Source organism: Pelecanus crispus, chromosome 2, assembly GCF_030463565.1.
Source record: "Pelecanus crispus isolate bPelCri1 chromosome 2, bPelCri1.pri, whole genome shotgun sequence".
In the NCBI taxonomy this organism is placed as follows: domain Eukaryota; kingdom Metazoa; phylum Chordata; class Aves; order Pelecaniformes; family Pelecanidae; genus Pelecanus; species Pelecanus crispus.
In genome coordinates this window covers 133,578,073-133,590,343 of record NC_134644.1, presented here as the reverse complement: position 1 = coordinate 133,590,343, position 12,271 = coordinate 133,578,073, and positions in this window count along the sequence as shown.

Here is a 12,271-nt window from a genome sequence, read left to right as displayed (position 1 = left end):
ACAGGAGATCAGAAAACCATGAAGCACTTTTGAAACCCTGATAGGAAGTGACTCTTCCTGGTTGTTGATTTATTGATGCTGACAACATTAGTTTTTTTCTCATTTTTAAAAAACTGAAAGTACCTTGGCACTTGGAAAAATACCGAAACAAAGTAAATAATGGAAAAAACCCAACTCTGTAGGATTGAATGTCCCGGCTCCTGAAAGCACCTGCATGTGTAGCTTAAAGAAAAAAAAAGAAAAAGAGAAAAAAGAAAAGGTTAAAAATGAAAGGCTTTCAGAGATGCTTCTTTACAAGCATCCAATATAATTTTCAGATGCTTACAAAGACCCAGCCCAGAAGCTATTTTGTTTCTTTAGAACCAGAGCCAGTATTATTCAACCTCTGTCAAGTCAAGGTCTGGGAATAACACCACCTTTTCAAAAGCTGTCTTCCAATAGCCATACACCAATAAACTGACTAATGAGGGCATTTGACTTTAAAGTGTCCGGAGAAAGCTGAACACATGAAGTAGTAATTTTAAAGGTGAAAGTTTCTTAGATATTTTCTTTTAAAGGGCATAAGATAATTGCCTTTTTTTTTTTTTACTAGCCCTTTAAAAATCACTTGCAGACCTGTTTTAAGTCTTTTTAACACACAAAAAGATGCAACTAATGTGTCAGTGTATTGTGAAAGCCACCAACAAACCAGAAGATTTCCACACCCTCAGTTTATTCTGGGAACCAAGTGCATTCATGATAACAACAAAGACAGAAAAATTATGTTATTTTAGCCTATAAAAAAACACTAAGAGTGAATGTTATGGATTAAAGGATTAAAGAAAAAAAAAAATCAAACAAAATGGACCCCCCAAGCTTTCATAGTATTTAAGCCAAGCATATGATTTTTGAGCACTTAAACTTGCTCTCAGACAGAAAAGCTCAGAAGCACATGTGTTTTCAAAAGGACTTGCTCTGGCTTCATGTTGGTGACCACACATGCCTTCCCCCTATTTCACCTCTGGTGGGCTTGAAGCCCCAGGCTTTGACTACACCAGCAAATTAAGGAGTTCCTGAGCAGTGGAGTGCAGTGAATATTGTTGAGTTTTTAGAGTCCTGGCACTGTTGTGGCCCTGGTCAACTGAGCAGTCTGCCAAACACTTCTCAGGCACATCCCGGGAGTTAGCATGTTCAGGGCAGCTTGCGTGCACCCTGCTCTGGATAGCAAGAGACTTGCACAGTGTGGAGGTAAGACTTAGAATAGGCAGGCCTTTGAATAGTATAGAGGCAGCCAGCTGGCCTCCTTGAGAAAAAATATTTGATTTAGTATCACCAATAGACACTGTGAATAGCTGCCATAGACTCAGACTTGAATGCAGAACCAGTTCAACAGCTCTTTGGACCTCATGTGTCTTATGGGTAGAAGAACTGTAAGAGACATCACAGAGAAATATATTGTCTGTCTAGGTTTCCAGGGTACTCTCCATAAGGCATTTCTAATGATAATAAATATTTCACCTTTACAAAAAGGTGAAAAACACAAGTTCAGGTGTCTGATGAACATGCCCAGATATGTAGCAGAGCCAAGGGACCCAGCTAAGGCTATGTTTACTCAAGCACTTATATATTCTTTATGTAGTTATTGTATTATAGCCTGATTCTGTGGACAGTTACAGCAGCAAAGCTCTACAGCTCTCCTGATTCTTCCAAAATATTTCCCTAAATGTGAAAGCCAAGAGAAATTTCTGGTGTGTTTTATACCTTGCTGCTAAAGAATCCAGAAAAAAACTCCACTGAAATCAGTGGCTGAGTTCCAGTTGTCTCCACTGGGTTGATGATTTTGTACACACAGCCAAAGCCACTGAGAGAGCCAGATTCTCAGCTGGTGTCCATTAACTTTCATGGAGATAGGCCAGGTCACATCGGCTGGGGATTTTGCCAGAGATGTTGACAAAAAGGCGCAGATGAAGAGAGTCTTCTACGCGAGGCTTATGGTTGGCACATCTAAAAGTAGCTGAAGCACCACTACAAAGGATACATAGTTACTGCAATGTACAACAGGGAAAGAAAGTATATTCAGAAGATGGATGTTTCTAGCCCCTTAGAAACCATAATGATACATCAGGCCGAGATTTCCCCATGTGGAAACCATGGTGAGGATGACTTAGTTCTGTCCTGAAAGGATGTCTTTAAATCGCCCCCTTTCTTTCTGCTCCAAGATTAATAACCAAAGCAGCCAAACCAAGCAAAACACACGCTATTTGAGAGAAATGACACTCTCAACCGCACAGTAGAGCACTTCAGTGATAAGAACTTCATGTCCCAAACTATGGCTTATGACTTCTTGTTGGCTACTGGGGAGCAGGGTAGGGCCCTGGGGCTCCCTGCCTGCCTTTGTGCTGAGAATTCCAGCTGCAGAGCTCCTGTGTACACCATTTCGCTGTGTTTAGTCTCACAAAGGAAGCCTTGAAATGAAGTAAGACAAAACCCATAGACGAAATAGGAAATAGGTGGTCAAGTGAACACGCAGGTGAACAGTTCATGTAGGTTTGAATCAACTGCCGTCATCCCAAATCTGATTCCTCATTGGTGATTCCGGTAACATGGGTAGTGACGCTATCATGAGACCTAATCCTTCAGCTCTTTTGTATCAGCTACTTACTCTTTTCCCTCTAAAATGACTGCCATACAAAACATATCCATGAATATCAGAAAAGGTCTGATAATCAGTAATGAATTATGTCCAGGGGAAAAAATCCTATGTTTTTGAGAGACAAAAATAATTTTACATTAAGTGACAAATTGGGTAAAAATTGCACTAAGATTTTATATTGAATGCACATATGAACCTGACTATGGTATAAAATTTCCCAAACCATAAACATAGATGTATCTTCTGATTTTGCATTGATCCTTTTCAAATGAAGACAAACTGAAAATTGCACAGGATAAAACCAGTCATACTATAGAGCATATGACAGCCTATGTGTCATGAGTGGGAAGAGAACTCTGAAAGTAAAAACTGACTGCAGCATAATTTCTGGAAGTTTCTAGTGAGACAGCTGATACTGACAACTGTTGGAAACACAATACTGGAGAGAATGGGTATTGGTCTCATCCAATGTGGTATGCACCTTGGTCTTGAGAAGCTTAATTCAAAGAAAAAAATATACGCTTGCATTGCTTTGGCTTTTATCAGTGAAATGGTGGTTGTTAATAATCTAACCATTTATATACTGCATATTTAATGAAGCATAAATCATTAAAATTATCCTTCAGCGCAAACAGAGAGGAGGGACTTGGAAGTGTCATGCCATGTGATCCATGGGACCGGGCTGAGGCATTTACTGCCCTCTCCTTTTCCCCTTGTTATGTATCTGATGCTGCTTATGGATGCTTATGGATTAAGTGGAGTTCCCGCTATAAACAAAAAACGGCTATATATAAAGGTTATTGTGCCTCTGCTACAAATTACAGTTGGAAATAGGCTAGTCCTGTTAAAAGTACAAGTAGTGTTTTATTGTGTTGAACTTCAACACCCTCAAAGAGCTAATAAATAGAATGTTAGTACAAATTCTGTTTAAACCCCTCTTGCCCCCTTCATGCCTTGTGTGCTAGGAGGTGCTACTTAGGCTTTAATGCTGTTTTTTCAGTCATTTTTCCTTTTGTGTCTGCTCTTCCCAAACTTGCATTAAAGCTGTGTATTTATGAACTATATGACAGTTCATGATACATGAAATTGGTCTGCCGCTTCTCCCTTCCAGACAGCCAAAGAAGGAATCAGGAGCCACAGGACTGTATTTGAAGTATACCCTTGGATAATGGTTCGGGATCATTCTGGAACTCAGCATACTGTAAATACTCAACACTTCTGGAAGTCGGTATTCATCATTTTAGGCAGCCAAAATATAGATTCATGTGCTCAGGTTAATCAAGGTCACATCAGTAATTGGTTGTAGAATGTATCAGAAGTAAAAAAATCAGGGAACTTGACTGTGTAGATTTTAATATGAGCTATATAGATTTTTTTATTTTTTTGTGTTTGCTCTCCACAGATACATGTATAAATCTCCACAGTGGTTTGTACAGATGAAATATTCTCTGTCTATAATATTTTTGATGGATCCACTCCCCCACCTAGTTCAGCTTGAGTTTAGTTATAACCTCTCCCCATTGTGTTTCTGACTTAATTTGAAAACCAACTAATTTTTACAAAGGTGAATATCAAAGCTCACTAGAAGAGAAAGTTACTCCCCAAAAAACATTGGCTTCCATTACTGTCAAATATCTTCAGAAAATATGTTGTTCTGAGTCCTCTTAGTTTGACATTAATCATATAGTAGCCACGTTCAGTCAAAGCTTAAAGAATAAACAGAATTGTCGATCCTTCCAAACCTTTCTCTCTGATCTTTTTTTTTAAATTATTATAGTGATAGGACAAGGGGTAATGGTTTTAAAATAAAAGAGGGGAGATTTAGACTAGATATAAAGAAGAAATTTTTTACAATGAGGGTGCTGAAGCACTGGAACAAGTTGCCCAGAGATGTGATTGCCTGATCCCTGGAAACATTCAAGGTCAGGTTGGACAGGGCTCTGAGCAACCTGATCTAGTTGAAGATATCCCTGCTCATTGCAGGGGGTTTGGACTGGTTGACCTTTAAAGGTCCTTTCCAGCCCAAACTATTCTGTGATTCTATTATTATTACTCATGAAGAATTTAACCTGTAGTTTAAATACACTGTGAAATAACCAAGCTACCCATAGTCTGCAATACACATATTGCTTGTAAGCGTTCTTAGTAATGTTTTATACTTTCTGAGACATACGTAAGTAAAAATATGGGTTGATGTGAACTACTGAGATCATAAAATTATTGCAGAACAACAATCCCTTTTATGTGCAATTAAATGCCATGCCACCAATCTCAAAACCTTCAAAATTTTAACTGCAAGACAATGCTTTGTATTGGTCAAAGTATTAGGCTAAGAAGCAGGAATCACTAACTTTTCTGGATAGTTTTGAAGCTGGCTCTTTCCTTTAGGAAAACACTTAGCCCCTTCATAACATTTTCCCTGTATCTGATACTGATTTCATGTTGATTTCCCAGCAGTGTAATTCCATTCACTTCAGTAGAAGGCTTCATGATTTACACTAGCATGAAAAATACAATCATGTTCCTCATTTTAAAGATGAAATCATACTTATCATTCTCCCTGTGGGTAATGTAAGGATTAATTAGTATTAGTCTGTGCTCATGAAGTGTTTTAAAAAAATATAGTGGTAACTATGATAAATATTATTCCTTTTTGTGCTGAAAGTTCATGCTGACCTGCAAAAATGTTTCTAATTTAGGTCAATGTAGCAGTAATTTGAGAAGGTGAAGGTCTAACTTCTTGATAATGGAGATTTACAACTTTGTGAGATTTTCCAACCTTGAAATAATATTAATTATAATAATTTATTCTTTCCATAATACTCATTCCTCCTTCTTCTTTAAGGAGTTAGTAATAAATCTATTTTAAACATTTGAAATACATCTGAATAAGAAATAACTATATACCTTAAGGTAACTTCCTCTTCCTGGATTCAAAGGCAGTTTTTATTCCATTTTAGCCGAGTAGAGAGGCTTAACATTGTGAATTATTAATGCCTGCATCCATTTTACAGTCTCTTTAGAAAAGACATAAAAGAGGCCTTGTTGTAGATGACAATTAGATCTACCACCTATGTAAGATCATGACATTATCAAGTGGTAGTAATCTTACAGAGGAAAAAGAAAGCAATTAGCAATTTTGAAAATAAATATTTAAAATAGACACCAATGTTATTAATGAATTTGTTAAGTTCCTTTAAAGAAAGAATTGTCTGTATGCATAAATTTGGAGTTGGAGTGAGTTGAGAATATGAAAACCTATCAGGATGGCACACAAAATACTGAAAATAAGGGCTTTTACTGTGAGGGGGCTTTATAAGGATTTTAAACCTGACTGTCCTGATTTACCATAAATCTTCCTTACTGCAAGTGAATATTAGAAGTTGTGAAGGACAAGACACAACAAACTTGGTGGTGTTCAAACAAGATTGCAAACAAGCCATAAACACCTGCAGATTACCTGCTCAAAATGAAACTCAGCCCAGTACACATCATTCACCTGCCCACTTTAATTAACTTTTTTCTAAGTTAAACCAATCAGCGAAGCAATATGTAACTGTGCATGAGGAACATGCTAGAAGCAATGAATATTTTAATGTAAAGCCTTTTAGGAGCCAGATAAACAGAAATGACAGTTTTGCGTAAAGACTTTGGAAACTATAGGACACGCTTGTAAAAAATCCAGTTTCGATATGCTCCTTTTTGTCAGCTTGTGCCCTGTTATGTCCCATATGTTTATGAAAGCCACCCCTTTCTTGCATAGCCAAAATACACATCTGAAAGAAATAAACTGAACTTTGATATTGTTTGGACCAATACAGAAAGTTTGTATTCATTTGTCTGGCTTCTGTCCAGCAAAGTGTCAACTGATGATCAGATAGGTGCTATGTCTGCCCTTATGAAATGGGAACCTCACATACCACCACAGCTTTATATTAGTAAGTTTTTTGCATATGTCTCATGAAGGTTTGTATCCACAAATGGATCTCAAGCCAGGATTCATGCTCTGAGCTACATACTGCAAAGTTCCCAAGTTATGAGCCATTCATTACATGTTGGTGAGGAGCTATAAAGGCAAATGCTGAATCCTTTTCTAGTTTCTGTGTCACTGAAAGAAGCTAGAGCACACCTATATAGATTTGTTTATTTCTCAGCTGAATGAAGTTAGAAAGCTGGACCTGGACTTTATAGTATTTAAACTGGTTTACATATCAATCATCTCATTCATGTTAAGTTCATATTTTTGCAACATTTTTTAGTTTAAAATGTCCTACAGGTTTTTTATATGCTTCATTATCTAAGGTATGTTTTAGACAAACTTATTTTAAATTTTGCAATGTGCCTACAAAAATATGATATTGATGCATAAACACACTTCATATATAAATGAAATTGGTTCTCTCAAGCAACACGTATATGTCTATCGTGAGTGGAATTAAAGTTGGATTGGGATAGATTTCTTTCATGTACACTGATAAGCTTGGGCACTAATGCAGCCTGAACATTTAATAGAGTGCACAGACAATGAAAAGATGTGCAAAAGCAGTTACTCTGTGATGTCTGAACCTTGATCCAGTTCATCCAAGAAACTCCTCCTCTGTTTGCATCCTGCCAATAAGAAACAAACAAATAACTCTGCTAATATGGTACAGCATCATGAGGAATTCAAACATCATTCCCCGCACTGTGGGAACAGATCTATAGAAGACAGACTCATGAAAGAAAGAATAAAAATTCTACCAACACTCAGAAAATTGAATGTGGTTGATGACCCCACTGAGGATAGCACAGGCTTTGCATTTTTAATCGCAATTTCGTGGAGTATTTCTGTTACATAACTGATTTTTTTCCCCTCCAAATTTAAAACAAATATAGATGACAAAAATAAAACACTGATATGTCTGCATTTTATTACCTACACTTTTTTTCCCTAGGAAATGTTTATCTGAGAAAAACATTTTAATTACAAAATATCATCATAGAGCCTCATGAGGAGGGTAAATCACAAGTTGAATGCTTTCGTTTTCTTCCATGGCCAAGTTCATCATCTGGACTATATCTCCCATGAGCCACTTGTTAAGCTTGTGAATGGAATAGTGTAGGCATCAGAACTTGTGACTACAGGTTACCCGCAGCCGCTAAAATCAAGCACCTGACATGCTGCAGTAGAGAGAAATCTTAAATCCTAGTGTCTCAGAGATACAACCGTATGTCAGCAGGGAGTCTTTACTGTTAGAATCTAGGTCTGTATACCTGTAATAGAAAACTACATGGATATTTTGGAAGCTATCAACAGACCCTGTGCTGTTCTGTACTGTACTGTTGCCAGGGCTCTGCTTGTTGCTGGGAAGGCACTTATGTGATTAGGTAACTGCACGTTCTTTCAGGGTTGTCACATATGGATTTCATCGTATAAGAGAACAAATTGACCACCAGCTATGGCTGAAAGGACAGGTAAGACAGAAGACAAGCAAGAGAGAATGGCAGATCTATGAAATAAAAAAACTTCAATAGAATGTTGTGTTAAATCATTAAAAAAAAAAAAGTATCTTTAAGAATGAGCCATACACCTCTTTTGAGTTGCTGGATGCAATTATTCATTATTGTTATTATTGTCACTTACCCTATTCTTAAGATGATAAAATTTTATTAAATGGCAGTTCAGTAGATATTTAATTAAGTGAATAGATTTATTGCACACATTTTTATTAATTGACCTGTGTCAGGTAGCTATAAGGAAAAGGCAGATCTAACACACAGCTCTTTAGCTTTTAAATGTCAGCAATAGAATAACAGCATTAAAACACTTAGCAATTTTCTTATTAAATTCTATACTGAACTCTACCCCAGCCCATAAATAAAACAGAAGTTACCCCTAGTACATAAGAGAATTGAGTCGAACAGTATTATCAAAACAAGTAAGGATAAAAACTAAGAAAAAGAAGAAAAAGCAAGCAAATTAAAATAACATGATACACTGATTTATATGACATGTTAATCATCTATTATTTATCCTAAGTGCTTTTTGAGTTCTCATCTAATTTCACTATAGCATCACAGATAGACTGTAGTCACCTTTTCCTGAATGTTAATAATTGATAAGCAATATTTAGCTTGCAAATAGGAAGCTGATGCATACTCTTTGGAAAGCCATGCATTGCGATGGCTTCTCCCCTTGGGTGAAATCTGCTCCATCTGCATAAAACCATTCTATAAAGCACTGAGGGTTTTGGGAAGCAGAATCCTTCCAACCAATATCTACAGCCCTCACAGCTGATCCTTACATTTTGTTCCTGGCTTACCTTCTTCGCAGCTTTCGACACCCACTTACAGAAAAAGTCTTTTTTCTGTGCACACTGCTGTTTTGGCTCATCCTTTTTGCTTCCAAGGCCCTAGACAGACACTGAACACTGCAAAGGAGAGTGTGCTGGATGTTTGCACTAGGACAAATTTCACTACAAGTGGCTGTGAAGAAGTATGCCCATAGCACTGCCTATTATTCTGGGAACCCCAGTGGAAATTTCTGATGAGGATTTTGGAGTATCTAATGAGGATAACTTGGAGTCAACAAAGAGCTATGCAGATTCACATCAGCTGAGAGTGCACCCATGGAGATTAGGCAACGCAGGGTGAATATTCACACTGTGTAGATGCGAGCAGTACATTTTATGCTTACATTTGCCTTTACAAACTCACAGTTCCTTGATTGAACAACAAGGATGCAGTACATTATAACTTCTATGTTTCTCATGAGACAAATTTTCACACTTTTGACAACTGGATTTCATTAATTTTCACCTTTCCACTCAGAGGCGTTTTTGTTTTCTTTGCTATCATATTGTGGGTATCAAGGAGAGTATAATTGCAAAAGTCTTTATAATAATTTATCATGGTTACCTGCTGCTAAAGTTCTAGATAATTACATGGCTAGTTCTGTCCTGGCTATATTTCAACAACTATATGGACAAAAATCACTCCCAAGAATAAAATTTCTAATGCAACAAAACTTTCTGACTTCCCAGCTGAGCTATAATGATTTATGCTACAGAATCCCATTTATGGCACATGCATACTAGTAAATTTTTTTGCTTGAATTCCATTTGCCATATATGACAATGACTACTTAGCTTTATACTTTTGGTCTCTTCTTCTAAATCTTTTAATTCATCTGACTTGTTGGCAAAAATGTATACAGATTTTGTTTATAACTCTCAGCAAAGAACCCACTCTTGATTATAAATCTTTTTTTTCTTTGTGTGTGGATTTGCCTTTAGAGCTTTCCACATTGCCTGAGTTTTACTTGAGTCATACATTTACTGACATTTAGCGGCATAATGGCAATACATAGATTAGCTGGCAAGTATATTAATACTATATATTTTAATATATAGGGAATGGTTCCCTAATTCTGAAGCAGATGTCTCAATTTGGGAAGCTTATTTTGATATTTTACTGACACCATTAGAATGCCTATCCATTAGTCTTTCATCACAGTTGCTCCTACTAGTCAGTTAGCATATTTAGTAATCATGTGTCCAAACCATTTGATTCAAAATGTTCATTGCTGCCTCCAAATATGAAAATAACATAATTTCCCAACACTTGAACTGCTACCATAATGGACCAAACCCAGCTTAATTTAGTTGTATAAGTATTCCCACTGAAATAATTTTATCAGTAACAGCTGCAAATGAACCATGAAATTTAGCTGTTTTCTAGTCAAGTATAATCTAGTAGAATATCTCATGTAGCTTTAGATCTTGATACAGAATTTTCTGATCGAGTTTGTTAAGCTGATTCAGAATGTACATGCCAACCTGACAAAAGGATTTGGAGTTGATTCCTATTAATACAGATTAAAATCAGAACAGGAAATGTATGTAATGCTCTGTGGAGACTCAGAATAGTTGCCAGAGAACTTAAATGCTTTCCTTCTTCCACACAGACTCTTAAAAAGTTTATTTGTGTTTTATAAAATAATTAATTTAGAAAGTTGAAAGGTAATGGTGAGAAATAATAGAGTATTCTAGGCCACATAAAAATTCTAATGACTATTTCTGAGCAACCAGTTAATAAAAGTGGTTTGTTCTTCCTTTAAATTTTATAGAGCTTAGTAAGGATGTAATTAATTGATCATGTATTTTTGGTCTCATTTATATATCAAAATACAATATCTGCTGTTTACAAGTTTATATATGCCAGCAATTACTACACATAATAACAACCAAAATACCATAATATGTACAATTTGATTATACAAATTTGATTAATTCTCATAAACAGATGGATGGTAGAGCAGAGGAAGCCAGAACTAGTCACTGTCAAAACAACAATACAGCTTGAATCAATTTCTTCAAGAGGTATTAATTTCAACAGCAATATTAAAAGAAGTTACTTTAACATTATTTTTATGGTCTACTATGGGATGCTTTTTTATTAGTGTCATCACAGATTATTAGCAGACCAGCTCTGCATGAGGAAAACCAGCCCTCTTCATGCCATTTATACATTTCTCGTATTTTACACAAAACTTATGTTAAAACAACTTTACCAAGGTTTTAAGTCATGCCTCTTTATATCAGGAAATGCCACAGTTACAGTGGCCTGGACAGCCTCAGCTGAGTTCCCAGCATTATTAGTTGTCTTCATTAACATATTCCCTATTTTGTTCCATGACTAACCACTATCTGAGCTTTCCATGAGACCCTTGCCCACTTCTGTACATAGGCTGGACAGTGCTCATTTAATGTGTAGGCATTTGATATTTGTTTATTTGTTTTTTTTCTCACTTTTCACCGTATGGCCCTAGGCTATGTATATACTGAACAAACCAAGCACTAAGAAATAATTATCCTCTCCCTTGGGAGCATTACTATAGCAATCCTTCCTGTACCATTGAAATACCTCACAAACATGAATCCATTTATCTGCACAAAAGCCCTGTTCAGAAGAGAGAGGTTATGCAACAAGCAGTTTACAGATGGGAATTTGAGGCACACAAGGTTAAAGTCAACCATTTGACTTAAATTTGGACTAATTTTTAAATGACCTGTTTTTCATAACGTGTAACAACACATAGAACTGTACACAGCTGGTCACAGCTTCTGTCAACTTCATTCATGGGTGTGAGTGTAACATAGATCTTGAAGCAAATATTTGCATTGGAGAGGTCAGATTTCTGGTATCCACATACAGCTCCTGAGATTTCAGAAAGACAGGTCTGAAAGGGAGGTTCATACAGGGGGCAGATGATTCTTGCTTCTTGGATGTGTGGCTGAGCAAAAGAAAGAGCTGTAACTCTAGTGGAAGGTCTCCAAATTGCAGGGAGGGCTCAGCTCACCAAAAGAGTGATCGACATGAAGATTGCCACGACATGGTGAAGAAGAAGGTAATGTCAATGAAAGCCAGAAATGGAACAGATGCAAACTGACAACACATGGCTCAGCGCACATACCCCTAAAAAACAGACAAAAAGCATGAGATGCGTGAGAAACAGAACTGCAGTCCCAATGCTGCAGCTACTCAAGATGGAAAAGGAATAAACATGCATGTGTGTGTAGGAGAGCTTTCCAGCAAGGAGAGGAGAGGCTACCATGTGACTTTAGGTGATCCAGACTCTCAGGACAGAAATTTCAGAAG